Raw genomic sequence first — 10,742 nt, forward strand, 5'->3', positions numbered from 1 at the left:
CTCCCTCGTGTTTCAAATAGACCAACTAATTACCCTGGCATACCATTTAATGACTTGGCATCCTAAGGGTGGTTTGATAAAGTGCTGAAGGCAGTTCCCGGGTGCTGCCTGGTGTACAATGGTAATGTGGCCACGATTACTCAACCTGTAAGGCTCCCATTGACGTGGGTAGCTACCACAAATGGCACGTATCACACCAGCTAAGGGTCACAGGCCTCTACAATAACCAGCCTGTGTTTACCTTTCATGGAGGCAGTTGTAATTGATTACTTGATTAGTGTGCCAATGGCTAGACCCCGAAGCTGCTCCCAGGACTAACGACCAGAACATTCTTCCTTGCCAAAAAGGTGTCCACCTATAATGCAGTCACTTACACAAGGGTTGGTGGACCTTGGCTTGAAAAGGCCGTACAGCAATAGGAACCTCCCACCTGGGCTATGAGATACTATTCTACTTGAGTGTTGACATCCCCAGCGTTTACCTGTATTGCTTACTTTTATGCTTATCAGCTAACACCGGCTACAACCATGAGCCGATGTGCACCATTCTTTTAGCCCTGCTCCGAGGACCAAAGGCCATCCCCCTGGCTAGCACAGACAAGCCCCCCCCCCCTTAATTTGTATTTAAGGGCTTGTCTTGGGGATTTCCTCACAGTAAATTCAGCTGACAGTCCCACCTGATGGAGCCTTGTGCCTCCGAAACGTCGTGATTTATTTAAATGTTATTAGCATTTCTATTATTTATTCTATTTGTTATCTACGTGACTTTACCGAAAAAACCGAAGAGTATGAATCCTTGCAGTCATGAAAGCTTCAAATCTAGGACGATGGGATAGTTAGCATGCGTAGGAACTTTAGAGGCTTCCTCCCAAGCAAAGTTTTCCATAACACCTTAGGACCCAGAGCTTAGAGAATCTTTGGGAACCAGCTCACACGGCTGCCAGCCTATCTGGTTCCTCATGCCAGTCGTTGCGAGTGAATAGTGCAGCCTTAGGATTGAAATTTATTACAGCCATTCCTACAAGGCAGTTTGGAAAACAATTGCTTTCATGCACCTTTAACATAGTTTCAACAAGAAAGCACACATTGTATTAAAAATTCAGTTTTATTAATGCCAAGACTTGCACAAAAAAGAATCGAAACCAAAGCCACGTTCAATTTCATAAACAGTCAAGTTGAGACGGCAGCACATTCAAGTGGAGATTTGCAAAACGTGTAGTTTGCATCTCCATCCTCCATATCTGCAACACAAAAACAAACTTGTAAGATTTTGGATAAGCTAGTGCCAAATCACCAAACACTCGTTAAGAGCACAACGCAATGCCTCAGGAATAATGGAACGGTGATTTTTTGAATCATGGAATTCATATGGCGAAATCATGGTTCATCATTGGCAAGCATGTGCTTCAAAACACAATGTAGTTAATGATATTTTGAACTGGTGAAACAAACCTTGAGCATATGAACTTCTACGCCAATGCCATCCAGCAAGCACCAGGACCTGAAAGGAGATAGTGTTAAAGCCACATTTAAACAATGGCCTGAAATATTATTCAACTCAAAATTATAAAAATGTATCCATCAAAAATCACACCCAATACTTAAGGCAATGGGTGGGGGGGGGGGGGAGTCGATAGTACAAAACACTATGTACACGATTAAAATAGCTTTTCTGGAAATCTACAGTTGCACAAGCCTACTAAACACTTGTGTCACGCACATTCATGCCATCAGAAGGTGTAAATGGTGTCATCAATGTCAGAGACCTGGTTTTTGATCATCATCGGCACTACAGACTGCATTACAGAACACTAACGAGCCAAGAGGGCATATTTACCTGTGGTCGTTCTTCAAGCCACCACTGGGGCTACAAATGCAGGACGTTCTTCACATCTTCAAACTGCAAAATTAACAGCACAATACCGATTGAGATTAAGTGCAATTTGAATCGATAAAGTGAAAATGAGGTTAATGGCGGAGGAAAGTTATAATCTACAAACTAAACTTTACAAAATCGCTCCGCTTATACGAATAAGCGATGCATTTCAGAGGGCTAAAGGCAATTCGCAAAGTAGAGAGAACTGCCCCAAAACTGCTCCATTTACTCCAGGAACGATAGAAGACCAGTAAAGTAAATTACCTTCAAATTGAAGCATCCTCTCTTTTCTACCTGGAGGGTCAAAAAGCAAACGTGCAAAACTTCAGTCAGAAAGTTTTAACCCAGCAAGACCATGAATAACTCTAACAGGGATATCAGATAGGAGCGAAAGACAAATCAAAATCTCTTCAAAGTTGCACTCAGCTGAACTATGAAATCATCACGTGTATCCCCGACAAATGCAAGTGCAGCTGTACACAAGCAGGTGTGTGCGCCTTACCCTCGGAGGGCGTCGTCTTGGTAAAGACCCGCACATCTGCCGGAAAACAAAACCCATCAAGATGGTCAGATTTGACTTGACAATTAACGTTGGTTGTAATTTTTGTAAACCGTTTCAGACACAAACATTCCATCACAGCGGATAGGAGAGATTCCCATTTGTAAAGTCATCATCATCAGTGAAGTCGGCATCTCAACTACACATGTAGCAATGTCCCTTCTCCTCGTGCCCACTCGCACTCGTGCGAGCGCCTCCCCCCCCCCCTAGCGGCTGAACAGCTGCTGCGAGATCACGTCCCAGGTTGCGCGGGCCCGAGCTTGCGACAAAAAGGAGTTTATAATTTTTAACGATTTTTTTTACCACTCCTAGCACTGTCAATAAAATGTTTAAGGCGTACTCCCCACGCAGCATGGCGATGTTTGACCATACTTCACCACAAGGTGATTACACCTTGTCGCAGTGCTCCACCCACAAACGAAGGCCCTCAAACGTGGCGCGTGTAACGAGGCCCAAGTCTCGTGTCAAGACGCCATCAACTCATTAGCAACTGCAACGTGATTAAGCCCATAGTCTGCTTTACTCGCAACACAATACTGCACTGAGAAACTGCTACGTGTGTAGTCGCACCGCAACTTAAAATAACAAAATACACAAAAGGATTTTTTTCTCACCGTGATTCTTCAATCAGGTCGCCCTCCCTCTTCTTAGGCCTGAAAGAGCGAGTGGCCAGGTTAGTCCACAAGCCTCCACACACGTGGGAGCTGCACTGGACTCTGCGCACGTGGGCGACTGGGCCAAGGCGCCCCACACGTGCGAGGTCGCGCTGCACCACTGCAGACCCACGTGGTATATACAGTGTATACTGTACAGTGTGCGGCGTCTACACCATTCACACCAAGTACAACCACCCTGCAACATTATTGGCAGCGTCGATGGCCACCGCTCTATCAGAGCCATGCAGCTCATGGTAAATGTCCTAAAAGTTGGCCTACTTTATAAATTTTATTACAAGGCAGCGCTGGCAGAACGGTGTCTAACGCCTTAACTCAGCACATCGCTGTTCGTGCCGCTCGTTGATGCCGCGATTTAACAGGCGGTGAGTAATCTGCACAGAGCCGACGCTGCTGCAGTCAAACTCTGCAGCAGTGCTCGTTTAAACAAAAAAGCTTTCAGCAATGTGGCCAAATTTTTTTATAAAAAACCAAGCGGAGTGCCTCAGACAAGACAATGGTGGTTGAAATGCATCGTCATCCAGGCAGTCGAGAGTAGCAAATAAATGTCATCATTGTATCACTCGCTTGTTGCTAACAGCATTTATCGGTGCCCAACTTTCAGCATTCTGCGTTACGTTGACACGCGCGCCGCCCTCACCATAAATGAGGCCTAGCAAAAAAGGCCTCGCACAAACATCGCAATGGAACGACTACGCCGACATCATTAACTGCAATATCGAGTGCCGCGCACTTGGCACAGCCAGGTGAACGCTTTGAGCGCCGCGCTAATTACCGATGGTGCGCGTTGCGCGCCGATGCACGAGGATGGAGTCGTCGGCCATCAGAGCGCCGCCTTCGACCCGTCGCAGAGTCCCGAGTCAAAGAGACCGTGTCCGCCTCCACGCGCCCCTTATATAGCAGCAGCCCTACCACGTGACACGGCCCCTCGCCCCGCCCCCACCCGCCCTCTCTGCCACGATTCGATTCGTGCGTGTGTCCATTGTGGGGATGGATCCGATTCCATAATCGATATCTCGCTTGCAAGATCAGTTTAAAGGTTTTTATAGATAAAGGTTAAATGATGGACAATGTCTCCTTCAGTACGCCCGTGTGTGGACATAAACACACAAGTATTCTGTACACAACTAGTGGGCTCCACGACCCTGCGGGAGTGAATGTCAGCAGATTTGATTCAGTTGCAAGCGCCGGTTTCAACACGCGGTGTCTCACCATGCAGCAGTCAGGGTTGGTAGAATGAATGCTCAAGTGCCAGACGTTACATTTCACGTCTGACCATACTTCACCACGCTGGTCAATGTTGGCTGCTGAAGGCAGTAGCGTATAGGTCGGATCATAGCAGTGCAGTACAACCAACCATGTACCTCACTGCACTGCTCTCCTGCCCATCCATCTGTAAATGCAGTCCACGTGGATTGTATGACTGCCGGCCCTCTGGATTGCTATACTGTATGTAGTATTTCTATAAATAAACGAGTGTCTATTAGCAGACATTCTTACTCTTTGGTTTTTTCGGTAAAGTCACGTAGGTATAAAATAAAATAAATACAAATTCAGTCACGTAGGTATAAAATAAATACATATTTTTTTACACGTAGGTATCAAATAAAATAACATTATTAAAATACATGTATTTTCTACCCACGTGGCTTTACCGAAAGAACCAAGGAGCATGGATCCCTGCAGTCACGAAAATGTCAAATCTGGATATCAGACATTGTGTTTGTGGCAAACCGCTCACCGCGTTTCACCGTGGGGTGCTCCTGTTCCACGTGCGGCCCCCAGTCCTGCGTGTTGTTACACAACATCACGACTTTAACCGCCCTAATGACTTTAACCGCTCTAATGAGGAACACAGTCATCTCGGGGAGCGGTGCTCTTCAATTTCACTGCACGGCGCTCACTTTGGAGCTTCCTCGATGTTCGCAGCACGTGGAACCAATAAGCGGCTGTGGGCCCTTCACCCAGCAGTGGGTTGATCATGGCTGATGGAGAGGATGATCCACACGGCACAACGAAATGGGTTAGAGAGTGGTTCTGGTCACCCACTCCCTCGTGTGCCGTGCCGGCCTTATTAGGAGCTCGTTAACAGCACTTGTCCCAGAATTCTGCTGAGGCTATATGGGGGATATTTGTGCAGCTGCAGCATTAATAGTTGACTGGTAAAATGTCCTTCAATTTTAATCTCGCAACTCAAATCCGTCTGAGGAGTTTCCGTGGAGCGCCGTGACGCCTCTTCCTGCTTCGTAGCAGTTGCGATGCTCCTGCAAGGTGATACCTCGGGCTATGATGAACATTGACAACGAAAACAGCAATAATCAGGCGCCTTCGAGAACGACATTCTCAAGGAAATAGCGGCACTGATGTGGGAACCAAGGATGCAGTGGCGGCCACCGGGTTCAAGCAACAAGCTACAATACATACAAACCAAACAGCCACTTCGCATTACGCAAAAACCATCAGCAGTTGCTGAAGACTTGAATTAAGATTTTTTTTTTTGCCTTAAAAGGTCACCATGAACATAAATTTGAGCAAATGTTACCGACTGACAGCAGCAGTGCAACAGTGATAGACCGGGATTCATATTCTTGGTTATTTCGGTAAAGTCACGTAGAAGGGAAATAATAAAATAATAGAAATATATTTTTTACTGTTTTATATTTATATTATTTTATTATTTCCCTTCTACGTGACTTAATATTATTTTATTATTTCCCTTCTACGTGACTTTACCGAAAGAACCAAGAATATAGTGATAGACCGGTTCGAATCTTTCGTGACTGCAGGAATTACTCTTTGGTTTTTTGTGTTTTGTTGGCCGACTCTCTGTGTTGTATTGCATTATATTTCCAAGTTTACTATGTTTGCTTTCTTATTCTTTTGTACCTGGTGATGGTTGCTTGTGTTACAATCGAAACGTCGTATTATATTATTATTTAATTTAATTTCTTTCGACGTGACTTTACCGAAGGAAACAAAGAGTGATAGACCGGGTTCGTGCTTATTACAGCTCATCAGCACCGGCTTGAGACTCAAGCTTTCCTGGCGAAACAAGCGTAGTCGTAGTCGTGATAATAAATCAGACCAGCCGCCACCGCAAATATGTTTACAGAAGTCCCTTGCTCCACACACACTCTGGGTCTCTCCGTGCGTGGGGGGCTTGAGAGAGGTCTCCAGTCTTTGTAATGTGCACATTTCATTGGCGAAGATTTGCGTAAGAAAGAACCTTAACAACGAGTTGTTGATTTCGAGAACCCTCTACAAAATCCAAGATTTGAATCACAACGCCTCTGCTTACACAAAAATAAGTACAGTAAATAGGCAAGTAATTGACGTAAACAGTTTTTGTTAAATTCCTGAGCTCATGAGATGGGTTGATGTGTGTTGTTAAGCTGGTGTTTACATGTCGCGTGATAGTCAATTTACTGTTGGTAAACAGCACTTACTCCGCATGTTTAAGCTAGTTTTTGTGCAGTGGAACGTTCCGTTATATTTATTTTATTATATTGACTGTATTATTTTGCGGAGTTTAGATTTAACATTTAATTGTATTCGATTTTTTTCTCACAAACTCAGTTTTTAATATAAATGTTCGTGTGTACAGACACTTTGCAGTGTTTACACTGTTTAGCTTGCACGATGAGAATCCTCACAGCCAGTATCCCATCCAAGTACTATCCAGGCTGCAAGCTGCTTAGCTTCTGAGATCCAATGAGATCGGACGCATTATGGTCGATTTCAATTGGTCACATGCTAAAAATAAACGCTTCTTGACATGGTATCGTTTGACGTTGATCGTGGTGGTTATGTGAGTTGGGCCAGGACATATTTCTTTCCCCGGTCCACCCCTGATAGTTTATCTCATAATGGCACGTCGGTGTGATGATATGCACTCTCTTTCTGAAGAGTCTGTAGATGCGCTCCGTAACTTAGAACAATATTGGCCTTATTACTGTTACCGAGAGAATTTGGGATATTTCCATATAACGATAAATAATAATGATGGGCCTTTGTCAATCTACTTCTGGGTGAAGACCTCCCCATGCCATGTTGGGTCATGGCGGGTTTTGGACCATGCCTCACCACATGAGCCAACTTTGCGGGGGGTGGTGAAAGGGCTGAGCCTCGCATCGGTTCAGACATCACTCGCAACTGCCGTTCGCCATGGCCAGGAATAGATTTCAGGTAGTTGGACTCATTGTGTCACGCGCTAGTGGACATCTGTGCAAAATAGCTTCACAGCTCAACAGATTCCTCCAGTACAAAAATACAAAATTCTGATTCCGCAACACTGCGACCACTCCACCCCATCTGGGTAAACAGTGCATGGAAAAGTCAAAGTCATTGCGAAAGGCCGTTTTTCATTGCTAGAACAACAGTTATTGACGTGTCAGTGAGCAATCAGCCGTCACGAGCAAAACTAGACTGAGCTTGTGGAAGTTGCACAAGTTCAACGAGGCTTGTTGGCCCGCTCCGAGCTGCAGGGAAGCGGCTTGCCTGCTGCCTGCTGCTTGCTGCCTGCTGCCTGCTGCCTGCTGCCTGCTGCCTGCTGCCTGCTGCTTGCTGCCTGCTGCCTGCTGCCTGCTGCCTGCTGCCTGCTGCCTGTTGCCTGCTGCTTGCTGCCTGCTGCCTGCTGCCTGCTGCCTGCTGCCTGCTGCCTGTTGCCTGCTGCTTGCTGCCTGCTGCCTGCTGCCTGCTGCCTGTTGCCTGCTGCTTGCTGCCTGCTGCCTGCTGCCTGCTGCCTGCTGCCTGCTGCCTGCTGCCTGTTGCCTGCTGCTTGCTGCCTGCTGCCTGCTGCCTGCTGCCTGCTGCCTGCTGCCTGCTGCCTGCTGCGGATTGCCTGCTGCCTGCTGCCTGCTGCCTGCTGCGGCTTGCCTGCTGCCTGCTGCCTGCTGCCTGCTGCCTGCTGCCTGCTGCGGCTTGCCTGCTGCCTGCTGCCTGCTGCCTGCTGCGGCTTGCCTGCTGCCTGCTGCCTGCTGCCTGCTGCCTGCTGCCTGACTGGGGCTTGTCTGCTGCCTGCTGCCTGCTGCCTGCTGCCTGCTGCCTGCTGCCTGCTGCTTGCTGCCTGCTGCGGATTGCCTGCTGCCTGTTGCCTGCTGCCTGCTGCCTGCTGCCTGCTGCGGCTTGCCTGCTGCCTGCTGCCTGCTGCCTGCTGCTTGCTGCCTGCTGCGGATTGCCTGCTGCCTGTTGCCTGCTGCCTGCTGCCTGCTGCCTGCTGCGGCTTGCCTGCTGCCTGCTGCCTGCTGCTTGCTGCCTGCTGCGGATTGCCTGCTGCCTGTTGCCTGCTGCCTGCTGCGGCTTGCCTGCTGCGGATTGCCTGCTGCCTGTTACCTACTGCCTGCTGCCTGACTGGGGCTTGCCTGCTGCCTGTTGCCTGCTGCCTGCTACCTAACTGGGGCTTGCTTGCTGCCGGCTGCCTGCTGCCTGACTGCGGCTTGCCTGCTGCCTGTTACCTGCTGCCTGCTGCGGCTTGCCTGCTGCCTGCTGCCTGACTGCGGCTTTCCTGCTGCCTGCTGCCTGACTGTGGCTTCACGCAATCTGCGCACAAGCGGGAAGAGAAATCTGAAGCTCGGACAAAAGGGGAAAGATGCTCCGACCACAGTGACATTTGCCTTTTTTCGTGAAAAATAAAACACACGAATGAGCAGTGGACAATGAGAGGTGTTACTCTAACGACGTGTCTCATTAGGAACCAACAATGATAGAGACACTCTACAGAGTGGTCCAGATGTCTTGTGACCCCAATTCATTCTCTTAAACGTAATATATTTTTTAAAGTATGGTTCATTTTAAACATAAATTCATGTGCAATGAAAAACGTTGGTTCTTTCGATAAAGTCTATTTTGGGGTTAATCAATTGTGGGTCACAAGACATCTGGACCGCCCTTACGTAGTGAGTTTAATGGCTGTGACGACTGCAGTGATGATGATGATGTGCAGCTTGCACACACGTTCGTCAAACGGTGACACATCCTTGTGAGAGCGTGGAGATGGATTTTCAGTATTTCAGGACAAGAAAGAAATCCAAGATAAAATGTGATAGAATACATAATAATATGGTTTAAGTCTAACAAAGTTGCAGAACAGCATTGATCGACGTCTTGTTGGTCCTAAGTGGCGTGGTCTATCGAGAGTGGTTACAAGAATCGTGACACATCACGACGTAAGACGTTCCTTGGAGTAAAATCGATACAATTCAAAACACAGCACAACTTGATAATTGGTTCTTTACCCTTCTATCTGGCAACAAAACTGACACCTTTTTGCAAGGAGTCATGTTTGCATAGACCGCAATACCTGCAGTCATAAATACAAACAAAAGACATAACTCTGATAATGTGCACTGTCCTTGAAGTTGATTGGTCCACACCCGAGACAGCTTTCCTTCGAGCCTAGTCTCATATGGGTTGGACCAGATGACGCCAAAAGGCGCACAACTCAAGGACAATGCACCATCAGAGTATGAGAGCTCGGGGCAAGCATCTACACTATGGGGACCTCATTTGCCAGTAAAAATATGATAATTGGTTCTTTACCCTTCTATCTGGCAACAAAACTGACACCTTTTTGCAAGGAGTCATGTTTGCATAGACCGCAATACCTGCAGTCATAAATACAAACAAAAGACATAACTCTGATAATGTGCACTGTCCTTGAAGTTGATTGGTCCACACCCGAGACAGCTTTCCTTCGAGCCTAGTCTCATATGGGTTGGACCAGATGACGCCAAAAGGCGCACAACTCAAGGACAATGCACCATCAGAGTATGAGAGCTCGGGGCAAGCATCTACACTATGGGGACCTCATTTGCCAGTAAAAATATGATAATTGGTTCTTTACCCTTCTATCTGGCAACAAAACTGACACCTTTTTGCAAGGAGACTAGGCTCGAAGGAAAGCTGTCTCGGGTGTGGACCAATCAACTTCAAGGACAGTGCACATTATCAGAGTTATGTCTTTTGTTTGTATTTATGACTGCAGGTATTGCGGTCTATGCAAACATGACTCCTTGCAAAAAGGTGTCAGTTTTGTTGCCAGATAGAAGGGTAAAGAACCAATTATCATATTTTTACTGGCAAATGAGGTCCCCATAGTGTAGATGCTTGCCCCGAGCTCTCATACTCTGATGGTGCATTGTCCTTGAGTTGTGCGCCTTTTGGCGTCATCTGGTCCAACCCATATGAGACTAGGCTCGAAGGAAAGCTGTCTCGGGTGTGGACCAATCAACTTCAAGGACAGTGCACATTATCAGAGTTATGTCTTTTGTTTGTATTTATGACTGCAGGTATTGCGGTCTATGCAAACATGACTCCTTGCAAAAAGGTGTCAGTTTTGTTGCCAGATAGAAGGGTAAAGAACCAATTATCATATTTTTACTGGCAAATGAGGTCCCCATAGTACAGCACAACTTATTCTCACACGCTTTGATGAACTAAACAATGGATTGCATGTAATATCAATTAATGAGTTACACATTTGTAGATTTAATTCAATTGAGTTGAAATCGGCCGTACGCCGGCGTTCAAGTCAACTGCGGCACGTGCACATCCACCCCGTGCGCAGGGCTCGACACCCACCCCGTGCACAGGGCTCGACACCCACCCCGTGCACAGGGCTCGACACCCACCCCGTG

At 47.1% G+C, this 10,742-nt stretch overlaps 1 long non-coding RNA gene and 1 other non-coding gene across 2 annotated transcripts; both read right to left on the bottom strand.

Annotated features, from left to right (window-relative positions):
- Nucleotides 1-1,085: 1,085 nt before the first annotated feature.
- Nucleotides 1,086-3,979, bottom strand: LOC133344458 (uncharacterized). The gene is made up of 6 exons (XR_009755346.1): nucleotides 3,884-3,979; nucleotides 3,049-3,087; nucleotides 2,140-2,413; nucleotides 1,837-1,899; nucleotides 1,452-1,500; nucleotides 1,086-1,240 (listed from the first exon to the last, which is right to left on the bottom strand). It is a non-coding gene; the product is annotated as an uncharacterized LOC133344458 (long non-coding RNA).
- On the bottom strand, nucleotides 2,245-2,332 carry LOC133344919 (small nucleolar RNA snR60/Z15/Z230/Z193/J17). The gene has a single exon (XR_009755395.1). It is a non-coding gene; the product is annotated as a small nucleolar RNA snR60/Z15/Z230/Z193/J17 (small nucleolar RNA).
- Nucleotides 3,980-10,742: the final 6,763 nt, after the last annotated feature.

Source organism: Lethenteron reissneri, chromosome 20, assembly GCF_015708825.2.
Source record: "Lethenteron reissneri isolate LAM-NWPU_2019-01 chromosome 20, ASM1570882v1, whole genome shotgun sequence".
NCBI classification, from domain to species: Eukaryota; Metazoa; Chordata; class Hyperoartia; order Petromyzontiformes; family Petromyzontidae; genus Lethenteron; species Lethenteron reissneri.